This window comes from Danio rerio, chromosome 5 (genome assembly GCF_049306965.1).
Source record: "Danio rerio strain Tuebingen ecotype United States chromosome 5, GRCz12tu, whole genome shotgun sequence".
In the NCBI taxonomy this organism is placed as follows: Eukaryota; Metazoa; Chordata; class Actinopteri; order Cypriniformes; family Danionidae; genus Danio; species Danio rerio.
The window spans coordinates 69,477,851-69,495,790 of NC_133180.1; the positions used below are offsets into that span (position 1 = coordinate 69,477,851).

The 17,940-nt window shown below is 37.0% G+C and overlaps 1 protein-coding gene across 45 annotated transcripts in view; it reads right to left on the reverse strand.

Annotated features, from left to right (window-relative positions):
• Positions 1-17,940, reverse strand: part of prdm12b (PR domain containing 12b) — a 124,207-nt gene that overhangs the window by 35,407 nt on the left and 70,860 nt on the right. For 2 of the 45 annotated variants that reach the window (XM_073950277.1, XM_073950306.1), the window contains one exon: positions 4,002-4,130. The exons of the other annotated variants lie outside the window; for them this stretch is intronic. The gene's annotated coding sequence lies outside the window, so the exon portion shown is untranslated. The remainder of the gene's footprint in view (positions 1-4,001; positions 4,131-17,940) is intronic. 45 annotated transcript variants of the gene reach the window in all.

The window sequence follows — 17,940 nt, forward strand, 5'->3', positions numbered from 1 at the left end:
TTTTACAACCTTAAAACATCTATAATAATTATAAAAAATAGAGCGGACTACTTCACAGATTTTGCCTATTGCGGGTTAATTTTAGAACGTAACCCCCGCGAATAACTTGGGACCACTGTACTCTACACTTCTCTACGCTACTATACTATACTGACAATAGTCCCCAGCTAAGTAACTTCTGTGGCCGCAGTGCAAGCAGGTGCTCATTTTGGTTATATTGATAGAAGACAGATGATTTTCAGGTGCTATATCATAACATCTGCTGCAGCCATGGTATCCCAGAATTTTTTTTAAATGAGATGCTAACGGTCTAATCTAATTCAATTATCTACAGCAGTGTTTCTCAACTGGTGGGTCGCGGAGTGTGTGGTCGAAAAAAAAACAAAAGTAAATTTTTTTATTTATTTTGCTTATAATGGACTTTTTCTTTTGAAATGCATGCGCGACATGTGACATTTCATTCAATTATTGCAACAAATATGTCGAAGCCCAAGTACGACCCCGATCTATATCTATATCTATATATATATATATATATATATATATATATATATATATATATGTCAGTGTCATATGTAGTGAGGTGCACTCATAAGAGAGCATGAAACCTAAATTAAAATGACATTTAGAAACCAGAAAACATGTTTAATTAACAGTTCATTATTAAAAGTATTTGTCGTATTTACTGTGTAATATTTCTATAATTTGATCCATTTTGTTAAATGACAGCAATAAAACTGTGTTTATTTGTAAGGTGAATTTCTTATGATGAATCTGTCACTACTTGCTTAGGTTAACAAATAAATACAAATTAAGTATAATTCCTAAAATTGTATTATAGTTCCTAAAAATTTGGGTCACGGCTTGATGACCTTGTAAAAATGTGGGTCCCATGGTTAAACCAGTTGAGAACCCCTGATCTACAGTATGCTAAGCTAATCTAAAAGTGCTCCTGCCAGACCTGGAGAACAACTGAATGGATTCAAAAATGATAAAACTCAACTGTTTAACCCCAGGGGACTTGTAAAATGATCCTATTTAAAAAAAAAATGTTTCCTTTTAATCTTTATCATGTAATTCATGAGAAATGTGATTGGCCTTTCAATGTTTTACGCTATTAGAAGCAGACATGTGACGATAATCGTTTTCAAGGTATTACGTGGTTTGAAAGAGTCAAGGTTTTTAAAACTGCCAAAATTTTCTGCTATACCGTTCCTACGGTATATGTAATGTTTTTTATTTTTTGTTTTTAAGGACAACAGTATCTCTAGCAGAAACAAATCCAAGACGCCGTTATAAATTGTAATGAAATCTGTATTTTGAAACCTAAGGAAGACATCAGGAGTCTATGATTTATTTGAATTACTTAGCCTGACATGTTTACTGCTCCAAAATATTTGAAATGTTTCTCAGAATAAAATATATTGTGATTAAAGGAGAAAAAACTTTTTATTTTCACTCAGACATTTAAAAAAAGAACATATTTTAGAGCAGTATTCAACATCGTAAAACAATGAAACCGGGATATTTTTATCCAGGGTTATCATACTGTCAGAATCTTAAATCGGCCCATGCCTAATTAAAAGACTTGAGTCAAAAGGCTTGAGAAACACTGCAATATCAAAGATATTTATACCTTAAATAATGCATTAGACTGGAACAAATCTTCATTAACAGTAAGAAGCTTGAAATTGATTACGATTAAATCAATTAACTGATTACACACACCAACAGGTAACTCATTACGTTATCATTTCTACTTATGGAAAAGGGAATTCACGTTCGTTCACCAACACAATGCCCTTCTCAGCGTGTCTGATAGGTGATCCTCATGGAGGAAGCCTGACTTGCACCTTAACGGCCCGAAATCCAACCCCTAGAAACGAAGTGAATGAGGTCAATGCATCTCCTTCCCTGACCCCTTGGAGTGACAGAGGTGACCCAAGACCTGCCCTGGTCACACACCTGGCCTGTAGGTCCAGATGGCACTGATTGGAGCGATAAGACAGATAAGAGACGCATTCTTACAGTAGTGGCATGCGTGTGTGTGTGAGGGGAATATCGCATTACCGTCTCTTGCATGGCGATGACTTATCTAAATAGTGAGAGTGAGGTGTAGTAGTTGACAGAATGTGAGTTTTAGGGTGCACAAGTGGTCAGAGGCTGTGATGGGATAAAGATCAATTTTGTTTTTTCAAGAAATTGATCAATTCTGGTCTGGTTTCCTAATGGCTACAATAATAATAATATTTAGATCAATTCCATTTCTAAATATTGCTGAAAATACAATATTTGTTTAGATTTTTTTAAAGGATCTTTAGTAGTTTGAGAATTGAAGTACAATGGTTGCATTTTTGTGTTTGTCTGTTTCTGATTAAGTGAAAAAAGGCACCTGTCAGGTAAATCAGGGTATTTTATCTGTTTTATTTTTAATTGTTTTATTGCCTTGGTTAAATAATTAGTCAAAATATATCTTTTTCAATTTTGCCAGAAACTTAAGTTTGTTTGTGTTTGTTTTAGCATTTTAAAACAAACCTTTTAAACAAAATGACAGATGTGATTTATGTTCAAGAGTTCTAATATACAGTGCTCAGCATAATTAAACCCAACCCATTTTGAAAATGAATATTTTTATCCATTTCTCAGTGAATATAGGCAATGCATTTCGGTGCATTTAAATGAATCAGACTTATTTAAGAGATATATTTATTAAAATAATATTTTAGTCACCAAACATCTTTAGAAATTGAAAGATAATACAATTAAATTTAAGCGAAACATTGCAAAACAAAATTACAACCTAAAAAATTTCAAATAAACTTTTACATTTTTTTGCTTCTCTTGATTTTTCATCTTTTTAAAATTTGTATTTAACATTTTTCTATAACATGTACCTTTGGGTGTACTAGTGTTTGGACCTTTATCACAGGTTATTTCATTAGATGAGCTCCAGATTTGGCATCAGTACTAACTAGTATAATGTATATGCACAAATATAATATTGTATAGCTTCACTGTAAAAAAAAAAAAGTTGACAACTCAAAATAATAAGGCAACTAGCTACAAAGCGTTTTTGAGTTGACACATCTTTCAACCCAAGTACTGCTATTGACTCAATTTAAGTTGAGTAAACTTAAAAATGTCCTAAAGCTAGTTGACTTAAAATTTCAAGTTGAATCAACTTTATTTTTAAGGTGTTCCCATTAAAATATGAAGATCGATTTGTGAGGGGTGTACTTTTACGTGCTGAGCACTGCACTCTGTGTATATACAGGTTAGAGTAATTAGGCAAGTTGTTATATAACAATGGTTTGTTCTGTAGACTATCAAAAAATACATATAGCTTAAAGGGGCTAATAATTTTGACCTTTAAATGGTTCTTAATAAATTAAAAACTGTTTTTATTCTATCCTAAACAAAACAAAGAAGTCTTTCTTCAGAAGAGAAAATATTAACAGACATACTGTGAACATTTTCTTGCCCTGTTAAACATCATTTGGGAAATATTTAAAAAAGAAAATGTGGGGGGGTGGGGGTGGGGGGTGCTAATAATTCTGACTTCAACTGCATATATCAGTGCAGGTAAAATATTGATCTGGGTCAATGTGACAAGTGTCTTAGCAGGGTCTATTGTTAATTATTTTTGTATATGTTGCATGATCACAATAATTGCACCAAGTGCACTGTATATTTAAAAGTTACAGTTGGTTAAAACCATGACATGGAAATCAGATTGAGTGATTTGTCTCATTACAACTTTTTTCCTGAGATTAATTTTACTTCTGACTGCCAAATAGCAAAGATTTAAACAAGCGAGAGTAATGGTGAGAGCGATAAGTGATTTAAAACTGATAAAAGAGATTGGATGTTTTAGGTTACATGAATGTTAGGTTATTCAAATCGAAGTAACAAATCAGAAGACATGGGTGGAAATATTAGCTGAGGGTAAAAGTCACCTATTTGTACCATTAACAACCAAATCTATAGCAAGATTGCCTCACAGCAAGAAGATCGCTGGTTCAAGCCTCGGCTGGGTCAGTTGACATTTCTGTGTAGAGTTTGCAAGTTCTTCCTGTGTTCTTGTGGGTTTCTCTGGGTGCTCTGGTTTCCTCCACAAGTCCAAAGATATGCTATAGGTGAATTGAATAAGCAAAATTGTCCGTATTGTATGTAATAGCATCTGGCTAAAATCGGGACCACCAATAAAAAAAAAATAAAAAAAGTCTTTGGGCTAATTTAGGAACATTTACGTTCTTGAGAAACTATTAATATACACTATCCCTTATTAGGCCAGCGGAGGCCAAGCTGGAGCTAGTCTGCTGGTCCCCCAGGCTCTGCAACGGCTGGGGAAATTCCAAATTGAACCAAAACAACTCATATATATTGGCTTAAGATTGGCAATGAAAATTTGCAGATTGCAGCCAGCAGAACCTGGAAACTTAAAAAAAAAAAAAAAAAAAAAAAAAAAACACTGTCCTCTTGACTCTTAACAACAGTGTTGTAAGCATGCATAAAATCTAGCCTGAAACAAATTTGTACGAATTCGAGGTCAGTCATAAGAAAATGTACAATTTTTAAAAGCAGGCATGGCACCCAACCACGCCCGTAAACTTAACTGTCATTGGGGGATGAGCATATCGATATAATTGTACGAATAAGATTGTATTATTTAATTCGAATTAGTCACTAAATCAAAAACCTACGAAATGCCATGAGATAACATTGTAAAATCTTGTTCACATGGTTATAAAGGTTTAATAAAAGTCTTATAAACACACATTCAAGTAAAGTATTCCCATTTATTCAACTCAGTTGTGTGTGCATAAGTTCTGTATGCGTATTTTCAAAATGTATACACATCTTGGCAATTCAATTGAGTATTCTTTAAAATGCGCACTACAAATAGGTGGCTGAAACATAGCCGGTGACCTCTCTGAAATGAGAAGTGACCCTTTTAACTACATGATCCTAAGAAAACATGTAGCGCTTTACACTAGACTAAGAAGCGAGTTTTGTAAACCCTCAAATTCAGAAGTGAGCGAAATAGCTGCACGGCATTAGAAGCACAATTCCAAGATAAACCCAACAAAGGCGACGCCGGGCTGCAGAGTCATTTGGTAAATTATCAAATCTTCCTAAAGAGAGAAACGTCCCAAAAGCGATATTTCCTTTCAGAACAAAAACCCACGTCTCACTTGCATTCACTAAGTGAAATCTGTCTTCAAAAGGCAAGAGGCCATCGGAGACAAATTGCCTTCATTCTTGCTAAAGGAAAGCATTACAAAAGGAGCCAAATGAAAACAAAATTACTTGAGGTAGGTATCTGGCTGAAATGACAACACATAAAAGCTCGCTGGAAGAAAAGAAAGAAAACAGTTTCCGTTCTTGTAAGAAATCGTCAATTGGATCTCCGGAGGGTACTCTTCTGTCTTATTACCTTCCCCCTTAGCTTTTATTCATCTATGTATCTGTATTTTAAATGACTCAATTACCCAGGACCCTGTGGTGAAAATTACATATGTTTCCCCCATGTTTCCTTTTTGGGGCTGGGGCACAGGAGACCTCGGTGTGCCCGAATCCCTCCCCCCCCACTTGCACTCTCTCTACGGATCGCCTTTCTTCATGGCTCTATTCTCCTCCTCCATCTGTTGCAAAATGCACAAATATCGTATAAGCGCTAATCCACTGTGAGAAAAACAAAACAAAAAAACAAAACATAAAGCACTTTTAAAGCAAGAATGTGAACGTAACTAAAATGCCTAAAAATGAGTGTAAAGAAATACTATGGTAAAAAAGTTGGTTATTAATTGAAAGGGACATTTCAAAATGACAAATTTCGAAATGAAAAGACAAAAAATATAAATAATTTAATAATTAAACATAACTATAATGCTAAAAAAAGTTTAAAAATACAATGGTAAATAAAAGTTGGTTAACAGCAAGTACCCCTATATCATACAATTTTTTGTGTTACACATTTCGAAACTACATACTTTTAAATGTGAAAAGACATCAATTAAAAATATATATAATATAATCCGACATTGACGGTTTAAATAACTGTTCTTTCAAGAGTTCACACTTAGCTGACGATTGATTATAAAGCATGTTTGGCATGCTGTACCGGGAGAAAGCCCTGAGCTCAAAAGATCCTCAAGAGGATCTTATTTGCAGGGCGAGAGGGGAGTTTGAGCATAGGTCTCAAAAACTCCTCTACTTATTTATGCCTAAAGACAAGTTAGGGATTGCTATGGAGTGATATATTGCTTATTAAGATCTCATGTATGGTGCCAATTTGGTTTGGTCGATTCTAATTTGGTTTGGACCTATGTCGCATGTTTTTGGCCTGTGGGGAAACCCACACAAGCACAAGGAGAACTTGTAAACTCTGCACAGAGACATCGACTGGCCAGTTAGAGACTTGAACCAGTGACGTTCTTGCTGTGAGGAAACAGTGCTAACAACCGGTCCGCCATGCCTTACTATCAACAAAAAGGGAGGAGTAGGGGTGGAAGGGGGTTCTTCTAGACAATGATGACTGAGGTAAGAAACTCTGATTATTTATAGTGGGCTAGGAATCATCTGATTGGTGAATCATGCGTTAGCTAATGCAGGACGAGCTGTGGTCAATCATAAGCACGAGATCCTCATGAAAATAGTTGATAAATAAACTTCGCTTTGCATTTCTTTCTTCCATTTATGTTTATTTGGCTTCTAAAAAATACCTGTTGATACACACCGCCTGAAAATAGCCCCTAGCTAGGCAACAGGGTTGCGTAATAGCAAAGTTATTTGATTATTACACCAGAATCAGAGTATAGTTCCTATCAAGCATTCCATCGCTCCTAGTACATTATATAACTACAGAGGAGTCATGCTTTAAATAGGAAAATTAACAGGTTTTCTTTCATTTTTGAGCGGGATGCTGATGGTCTAATATGATTCAATGATTTATGCTAAGCTAATCTAAAAGCAGGTTTCGTATGTGGTCAGTCATAAGCACTTGATCCTCTCGAAATTAGTTCATAAACTTCACTTTGCATTTCTTTCTTCCATTATGTACTTTTTGGCTTTTATAAAAAATATCTGTTGATACACACTGACTGAAAATAGACCCCAGCTAGGTAATGAGGTAACTGTGCTGCGTAATAGCAAAGCTACTTGATTATTATTCCAGAATTAGATTATAGTTCTCATCAACCATTCTGTTGCTCCTAGTACACGATGTAACTACAGAAGAGTCATGCTTTAAATAGGAAAATTAACTGTTTAATTTTTGAGCTGTATGCTGATGGTGTAATGCAGGCATGTCCAAACTCGGTCCTGGAGGTTCAGTGTCCTGCAAAGTTTAGTTCCAACCCCAATCATACACACCTGGGCTAACTAATCAAGCTCTTACTAGGCTTTGTAGAAACATCCTTGCAGGTGTGTTGAGGCAAGTTGGAGCTAAAATCTGCAGGACACCGGCCCTCTAGGACCGAGTTTGGACACCCCTGGTCTAATGTGATTCAATGATCTATGCTAAGCTAAGCTAAAAGCTAGTTTCATATTTTGTGATTCATTTTTTTTTTCAATTTATGGTAGTGAATTGCATCATGGGACCTTTTTCTCTGCTCTGTCACATTTTGATGTTGAAAATTCAACTATACAGTTTAACAAAGTGACTTTTATTAACATTTTAGTAGTTTGAAACAATATATAAGAAATAATATATGGAGTTCTTGCATTTTATTTACATGCATTTGTGCTGTAATTTACAACAAACTCAAGCAACATTTCACTTCAAGCTAAAAATGTCAATAAAAGCCACTTTTCCAACTTTTCAACATTAGAAGTTGTTAGAAGAAAGATAAAGGTCCTATAATGCAATTCAAATTCAATTTTTTTATTGGATATTATTTCTTGAGTTGTGTATGCAATTTAACCTCATGTAAGTTACATAAACAATACACTACATTTGAGTCCTCATCATTTATGTAATGCACTGGTTTTAAACATTTTACCAGTCAATATATTATAAAGTATATTTAGTAAGGGTGTCATTTATTGAGAAAGCTACAATTTCCCTCAACAATTTTGACATTGAAGGTATCTGAACTAACATACTGTATATAACATCCTGTAAGGTCCAGATCTCAAAACTTACTATTTCTCTCTTTCAAAAGAGCTTTTATGGAATACAATAAGGCATTCTCATTATGATATACCAGCCTGATCTCACGAGAAAACGTAAGTATTTTACGTTTTGCCAGTTTAGTGGCTAATTCGTACAAATTCGTACGAGTTCAGTCGTACGAAATGGTACGATTTTAAAAAGGAGGCGTAGCACCTGACCCCACCCCTAACCCCAACCGTCATTGGGGGATAAGCAAATCGTACTAAATTGTACGAATTAGATCGTACGAATTCATATGAATTAGCCACTAAATGAAAAAGTTACGAATTGCCGTGAGATTGTGTTGGATATACAGTAACAGTGTGTCGAAGACTGATCAATGCCTATATCTCACTGGCTATGTTTCCTGCCAGATTTTATCAGTGGTGGGTAGTAACAAATTACATTTACTTCATTACATGTACTTGAGTAAAATTGCTGGGTAACTTGTGCTTTTTGAATACATTTAAAGATGTGTACTTTTACTCAAGTAAATATTTTGGGAAAAAATGTTCTCTTACTTTTTTTACTACATTCGGCGGCGTTTCTTCATTACTGTCAAATGATATTAGCCACCTGAAAAACCTGTAGTGGTGTTACATTTACACTAATTTTAACCATTCATTCATTCATTCATTCATTTCCCTTTCGGCTTAGTTCCTTAATTAATCTGGGGTCGCCACAGCGAATGAACCACCGACTTATCCAGCACACATTTAATGTAGCGGATGCCCTTCCAGCTGCAACCCATCTCTGGGAAACATCCATACACACCCATACACTATAGACAACTTAGTCTACCCAATTCACCTGTACCACATGTCTTTGGACTGTGGGGAAAACCGGAGCACCTGGAAGAAACCCACGCAAACGCAGGGAAAACATGCAAACTCCACACAGAAACGCCAACTGACCCAGCCGACCTTGCTCCAACCGGTGACCTTGCGGTGAGGCGACAGCACTACCTACTGCGCCACTGCGTCCCCCAATTTGAGTCATTTTAATGGTAATTTGAAAACTATTGCCACTTAACTTATTGTATTGTTATTTCCCACATCTCCAAATGTTTTCCCTCATATGTTCTCTCATGCAAGCAGACAGACATCTCATGAACTCTAAAACCACACACTTTCATGAACAGAGCTATATTTGAAACCTTTTCATAACCATTGTCTACAAAAACAAATAAATTGAAGCGCATTCTCCGACGTCTTTTATTTAGACACGAATACGGACATCTCACAAAAGCAAACATACATACACTCCTGGCCACTTTATTAGGTACACCTTACTAGTTCTGGGTTGGACCCCCTTTTACATTCAGAACTGCCTTAATGATTTAACAAGATCCTGGAAATATTCCTCAGAGATCTTGGTCCATATTGACATGAGAGCATCACGCAGTTGCTGCAGATTTGTTGGCTACACATCCATGATGTGAATCTCCCGTTCCACCACATCTCAAAGGTGGTCTATTGGATTGAGATCTGGTGACTGTGAGGCCATTTGAGTACAGTGAACTCATTGTCATGTACAAAAAACAGTCTGAGATGATTCACGCTTTATGGCATGGCAAGTTATTCTGCTGGAAGTAGCTATCAGAAGATGGGTACACTGGTTATAAATGGATGGACATGGTCAGCAACAATACTTAGGTAGGCTGTGGTGTTGACACGATGCACAATTGATACTAATAGGCCTAAAGTGTGCCAAAAATATCCTTTACAGCATTACACCACCAGCCTAAACTGTTGATACAAGGAAGGAGAGATCCGTGCTTTCTTGTTGTTGATAGCAAATTCTGACCCTCCAACAACCATGCCATGTTCAAAGTTACTTAAATCACGTTTCTTCCGAATTCTGATGCTCAGTTTGAACTGCAGCAGATTATCTTGACCTTGTCTACATGCCTAAATACATTGAGTTGCTGCCATGTGATTGGCTGATTATTTGCATTAAGGAGCAGTTGACAGGTGTACCTAATAAAGTGGCCAATGAGTGTACTTGAACAGTGTTGCTTTTTTTATTTCTAAAATTGTAATTAGTAACTAGAGTAATTCTTTCATCTGATACTTTTTACTTTTTTTAAGTAACGTTTAAAATTATTACTTTAACTTGAGTAAACATTTCTCCAAGTTCTTGTACTTTTACTTGAGTATAGATTTTGGATACTAAATCCACCTCTGGATTTAAGGATATCAAAAAAAATGTTTTTTTTTTAAATCATACATTTATTTACAGATAATTTCAGTGCAGCTTTTACTAATATTAATGCCCATCTTCAAAATAAATCCTATCTCAGCAAACTGCTCATGAACTATCTCAAAAAAAAAAAAAATTGTTTGTTTACATATTCGCCAATTTATTTGCCATCTACCTTCTTAAATGCTTTAGATCTGTTTCTCTTATTCTGAACACTCGACCATTCCTTCTCAGACGATTATGGCGTCCTTAGTTTTCCCATCTGTCTCTATTAATGGAGAGCTTTTCATCCTTGAACTGCAGCGATTTCACAAGAGTCAGTCCATTTTCAAAGGAAATGGCTTTTTAGCGGAGTCATTATGCGTTCCTCCGTTACATCTCAGCTTCAGGAGTTTGTTTGCCATAATTGGCTTACCATTGTCTGGTTAAAATCTACAATATTTGCACACATGCACACTCAAGCAACACATTCGACTGTGGTGAGTCCCATCTGGAAATGCCTGAGTCCTTAAGAGCCTCAAGCCATTAAAGACACACTTGCATCTCTTTATTGGTTATGATTGTTTTATCCCACTGCGAGCGGGGAAAAGAGGTTACGCGGAAGCCCTGTTAGTGGGCCGATGTCACATGTGACCCGCACGGCGCTTCAAGGCACTCTTAGGGTTGTGTTTTGTCTGCTTTTTGTGTGGAGAGCTCTCGAGCGTCCATGATTTTCCACTTGGTGAGGCCTCTTTACAAAACCCAACACAATCAGAGGCAGAGCAGAGGCTGTGCTGATTGAGTCAACACCCCGTCCCGCACACAAATATGTCACACTGAAGCATTCACACGCTTAGATAAACAATTACGCCAATAACAGTGTGCGCTCTTACACCCTCAGCGCTTAATATTCACACCTTGAGAACGGATCGCTGTGAAAATAGACTGAATGTTTAATACACTGCAAAATAGGAGATGCTTTTGGGGATTTAAAGGGATAGTTCACACAAAAAATGAGAATTTACTCACTGTTTTACTCATTCTTAAGTGGTTGTGAACGTTTAGGGGTTTCTTTCTTCTGTTGAACACAAAAGAAGATGTTTCGAAGAAAGCTGAAAACCTGTAACCAATAACTTCAATAGAAAGACTAATAAGTATTGAGGAAGACAATGGTTACAGGTTTGCAGCTTTCTTTAAAATATCAGATTTCATGGTCAACAGAAAAACGAAAATCAGACAGGTTTAAAACATACGAGGCTTGAGTATATTTTCAGCTTTGGGTAAACTATTCCTTTAAAGGTTTAGTTCACTCAAAATTGTGTCCTCATTTACACATCCTTTACTTGTTTCAAACCTATTTGACGTTCTTCTGTTGAACACAAAAGAAGATATGTTGAAGAAAGCTGTAACAATTGAACTCTATAATACAGTTGAAGTCAGAATATTAGCCCCCTTTGAATTTTTTCTTTTTTAAATATTTCCCAAAGTATTTTTAACAGAGCAAGGAGATTTTTACAGTATGTCTGATAATATTTTTCCTCTGGAGAAAGTCTTATTTGTTTTATTTCAACTAGAATAAAAGCAGTTTCAAATTTTTTAAACACCATTTTAAGGACAAAATAATTTGCCCCTTTAGGCTAACCCGATAGTCTACAGATCAACCCATCGTAATACAATAACGTGCCTTACTGTCCTAACCTGCCTAGTTAACCTAATTAACCTAGTTAAGCCTTTAAATTTCACTTTACGCTGTATAGAAGTGTCTTGAAAAATGTCTAGTCAAATATTATTTACTGTCATCATGGCAAAGATAAAATAAATCAGTTATTAGAAAGGATTTATTAAAACTATTATGTTTAGAAATGTGATGAAAAAAATTATTAAACAGAAATTAGGGAAAAAATAAACAAATTCTGACTTCAACTGTATAATTTGTAAAATAAAGACTTGCAGGTTAAGGCATAGGAGGAAGTTGCATAGGAGGAAGTTGCCGCGGGGTTTGGTGCAGATGAAAACAAAAAAAAAAAGTGTATTTTTAGATAGATAGGTAACTAGATAAAAAAGACAGAAATAGATTGATCTGTGCAGCAGCTTGTGATGAGCTTTTGCTCTCCATACACGCTGTGCATGTGCTGTTCACGCGCTGCTCACACTCTGCTTGCATTTGCGGTGTGAAACAGGCGTAACGGCCTGTTTCAGCATTAAAAACGCATTAATGTAAGGTCAAATGTTAATGTAAATAATATGTTTTTATTACAGTATGTCGGTCCTTTTTTCGCGCTTACCAGCTGACTGGTAAAATAAATCAGTTATTAGAAATAAGTTATTAAAACTATTATGTTAAAAAAAAAAAAATCTGCTCTCTGTTAAAAACAAAGCGAGGGAAAAATAAACAGGGGGGCTAATAATTCTGACTTCAACTGTAGTTATTTTTCTTACTATGGAAGTCAATGGTTACCAGTTTCTGACATTCTTTAAAATATCTTCTTTTTGTGCTCAACAGAAAAAAGAAATTCATAAAGATTAACTAACATTTACATACGAACATTTTAACAAAATCTTTTTGTCATCAACATCAACAGAAAGCAAACCAAAAATCTAAGATAATTTAAAAAAAACTTCCTTCCCTTGTATTCAATGTTCTGTACCACTTTACGATGAGTTTGTGTATGTTAATGAACAATTACTATTATTTGAACAATCATTTTTGTCATTAACATCAACAGAAAGCAAACCAGAAATCTAAGATAATTCAAATAAACTCCCTTCCCCCTGGTTTATCTAAGATTTGATTTTGCAATGTTCTCCACAGAAGTCAAACAGTTCAATACTTAAACCATATGAGCGCACAGTGTTCGCAAATGTTTTCCCAGCGAACCCCAAAGGGGGAAAGAGAAACATCAAAAACAGATCAAACATGCTCATAATTGTGCTTGCAAACATATGAGTGCACTCTGGGGACTCGGCACTAAAGCCCCCCAAAAGTGAGATGAAGCTATTGATTGGGATAAGCTGCTGTTGCATTATTGCTACCCCGGGGTGTTACGGAGACCAAAACCAAAGATTGAACAGCCCAGCAGCTGGTGAGAGGTTAGCCACCCCTCACACACTCACGCACCTCTATTCACAGTCTAGTCAATACTTGACACAAGACTTACACTCTGCTGTTCATAAGAGGACTCTGCAACTGTGTTGTCTAGGCTGAGATTAAGTCTCAGCAGGAGGCCGAGTGAGGACTAAAGCTGGAACATCTCTCACATGATTGATAAGAATATCATTACCGTGCCGTCCGACTGAGGCCGCGGCTTTGAATGGATCGAGCGAGATCAAGTGTGACAATGATTGACTGCTAAAGAACTCAACAGCCTCGTTTACAGCTGGTATTAAAGGAAAGGATTGCTTTTTATTTTGGAAATAGGCTCACTTATAAGTCCCTTAAGGGTATCAGTTGAGATTTGCCAGTTTTGAATACAGCCGATCTTACTTTTAGCTTAGCTTAGCATAGATAATTGAATCAGATTAGACCATTGGCATATAGCTCGATTAAAAAAAAGTGTATTTTCATATTTAAAGCATGACTCTTCTGCAGTTACATCCAACCCAGGCTCATTTTGGTTATGTACCCCTGTATATGTTTCTGGAGAGTGCCAAATACGTCCCAAGAGCTACGTGTTTTTGCAGTTTTTGCGAATCCACCAGAGACTGCTTTGTACGCGTTTTCAGATCTCAATTTTCTCTTGCGAGTGCTATTTGGGCTTGCTCTTCTCGTTTAAACTGACTTCCCTAAATCCAACCAATAGTGTTTTAAAAAGCATCGATTGACCCACCCACCCCCTTTCCTAAGCCCAACTTTAGTTTTTTAAAAAGCAATTTAGAAAAAAAGCACTCGCCTGATTTTGACCACATTTTCAAATTTTACCACATTCTCACCCTGTTATTTACTTGTTTATTTAATTTTTTTGCTTTTGTCTTACTTGCTTTTTGGAACCGTTCAACCCCCATTGTCGTGGTCAACTTTGCTCTGAGTCTCAAGTACACCAACATACATTTCAAGCTACCGGACAAACTGGTAACAGCAGAAAAGCCATCCATACAAAGGTAAGCGGTCAGCTTGTAAGCGGGAAAAGGAACGCCATCATACCACCCCGTAGCATTTGTTTTAAAAAGGAAATGCAGCCATACGTAGCTCTGGCTACATAATTTGCGATCTCCAGAAATGTATATAGGGCTACGTTTTCAGAATGAGCCTATGTTGGTTACACCGTGTACTAAAAGCGAAGGAATGATTGGTAGGAACGATACTCTAAGGGTGTTTTCACATCTAGACTTTTGTTTTTGATCTCGTTTGCCCAGTTAGTGCGGTTCATTTGTCATATGTGAATCCAGCAATTGGGCTTAGATCCACGCCAAAACAATCGCTCTGAGATCGCCTGAATAAGGTAGTCTCGGCTCAGGTGAAACGAACTCGGGGGGCGGATCGATTGTAGTGAGAAAGCGATAAGATCTGAGCCCGGCTATATCACAGTGTGTTATGGATATGTAATAGGTGGCTTTATGAAGAGAGAATAATGAGTAGGGCGGGATGTCACCATTCCTACCGGTAATTGTGCATTCCGTGTAAAATATGAAAGTGAAAGCATGCTGAACTATTAACTAGTGCTGTTTATCTGTTAGGAAAATTGACCAAACTGCAGTAGTTTATCTGCTATTTCTCTCTATAATGTAAAGCTTATTGCAAAAGCCAACAGCTATTTATGAGAAAGTCTTATCTCTGCTCTATAATTAGTGATGGCGTCTGTGGTTGTCACCACTCAAAATTAAAGCAAAGCTTTTCACTTATAATGTCTTTAATGCTCATCATCATAAATTAAAATAAGGACTCATGACAGCAGAGCTGGACTCTGCAAAATAAACCCTGAAACTCTGACCAATGTGAGGAGAGTTTACTCACACATGACTTGTTTTAGCTCTTTTGGTCCGTTTAGAAACTTTGCTGTGTGAAAGCGAACCGCACCAAGAACAAAGTGCAACAATGTAACAATTTTAATCCCTGTTTCGGAACAACTGAATCTTTTCACTGGTGTGAAAGCACACTTTTCTGGTTTAACAATCAAGTAATTTTGCTATTACGCAGCGCTGTTACTAGTTACCTAGCTAAAGTCTATTTTCAGGCAGTGTGTATCATCATCTTTACATTAAAATGTTCTCAAATTATAAATATTCTGCTTTTAATTACAAAAGTTATCTAGCACAGAGTTAAGAAAAAAATTATTATGTTTTTTCTTAATTCAAATATTAATTTAGGTGAAACACTTGAATGGGAGACAGTACTCCAACTAAATAAGTTTATAGTTAAGTATCTACAAAAACTATTTATAAAATTATTATAAACATAAAATAATTATAACATTATCAGCCCTCTTGAATTAAGATCTCCCTGAATATTTTTCCCAGTTTCTGTTTAATGGAAAAAAAGTTTTTTCTCAACACATTTCTAAACATAATAGTTGTAATAACTCATTTGAAATAACTGATTTTATTTTTTCGGCAGTATATAAATGTTTCACTAGATATTTTTCAAGATGCAAGTATTCAACTTAAGGCACAATTTAAAGGCTTAATTAGGTTAATTAGGTAACTTAGAGTAAGTAGGTAAATCATTGACAATGGGGCGAGGCAGTGGCGCAGTAGGTAGTGCTGTCGCCTCACAGCAAGAAGGTCGCTGGGTCCCTGGTTCAAACCTCGGCTCAGTTGGCGTTTCTGTGTGGAGTTTGCATGTTCTCCCTGCCTTCGCGTGGGTTTCCTCCGGGTGCTCCGGTTTCCCCCACAGTCCAAAGACATGTAGTACAGGTGAATTGGGTAGGCTAAATTTTCCAGTGTATGAGTGTGTGTGTATGTGTGTGTGGATGTTTCCCAGAGATGGGTTGCGGCTGGAAGGGCATCCGCTGCGTAAAAACTTGCTTGATAAGTTGGCGGTTCATTCCGCTGTGGCGACCCCAGATTAATAAAGGGACTAAGCCGACAAGAAAATGAATGATGATGAATCATTAACGATGGTTTGCTCTGTAGACAATCGAAAAAAAAAATTTGCTTAAGGGGGATAATGATATAATGTGTGGAAATTTCTGTGTGGAGTTTTCATGTTCTCTTCGTGTTTGCGTGGGTTTCCTCTGGGTGCTCCAGTTATGTCCAAAAGACATGCGCAATAGGTGAGTTGGGTAAGCTAAATTGGCCGTTGTGTATGTGTGTGAATGAGTGTGTATGGATGTTTCCCAGTGATGGGTTGCAGTTGGAAGGGCACCCACTGCGTAAAACATATGCTGGATAAGTTGGCAGTTCATTCTGCAGTGGTGACCACAGATTAATAAAGGGACTAAGCCAAAAAGAAAATTAGTGAATGAATAAACTGTGGAATATTCCTTGCTTTGTTAAACCCAATTTGAGAAAAATATGAAAAAGTAAATTTAGAGGAGGGCGAATCATTCACTTCAACTGTATATCAACAATGGGGATAGACTGCTTTTCTTAAACTTCTCCAAGTGTAATGTTTGCTGCAAAAGACGAGACCTTAGACCACCAGTGGTGCAGTGGTTCCCCAATCAGAGCAATGACACTGATGCAGTCATACTATAATCTATAATCTACTAAAGTATTAGGACATTGACATTACATTACTAGCGTCAAATTACATGGCAAACACTGAACACTAGTTTATATGTATAAGGGGGAAAAAAAGTGACAAGGTGGCAAAGTGTGTTGTACTCTTAGTGATGAAAGGGCATCAGCCAGTAAAATATATGCTAGAGTAATTGGCTACCCATTCCACTGTGGTGACTCCTGATAAAACACAAAATAGGATGAAGGTAAGTAAGTGAGTGAATGTGAAGTAAAAGTAACACTTAACATTAGCCACAGCCACAGCCATATCACCCTGCAGCCCAAGACCGGTTACTCACTGAAGCTAGGCAGGCCTGAGCCTGGTCAGTACCTGGATGGGAGACCACTAGGGAACACTAGGTGGCTGTTGCAAGTGGTGTTAGTGAGGCCAGCAGGAGGCGTTCAACCTGTGGTCTGTGTGAGTCCTAATGCCCCAGTAAAAGTGAAGGGGACACTACACTGTCAGTGGGCGCCATCTTTCTGATGAGACGTTAAAAACCGAGGTCCTGACTCTCTGTGGTCATTAAAAATCCCATGGCACTTCTCGTGAAAGAGCAAGGGTGTAACCCTGGTGTCCTGGCCAAAGTCCCTCTATTGGCCCTTATGATCATGGCCTCCCAATCATCCCCTTCCACCGAATTGGCTCTATCACTCTCTCCACTCCACTAATAGCTGATGTGTGGTGAGCGCACTGGCGCCGTTGTCCTGTGGCAGCCGTTGCATCATCCAAGTGGATGCTAGACACTGGTGATGGTGTGGAGAGACCCCCCCTCATGATTGTGAAGCGCTTTGGGTGTATGGCCATACACAATAAATGCATTATATAAATACACATTACATTACATTAGATGTACCAATCCAAATGTTAGCAAAAAATTGTATTCCGTTGTTTCCTGGACATATCACAGCAGTTTCATAGTAAAATGTCCTATAAGTGGTGCCAAAAC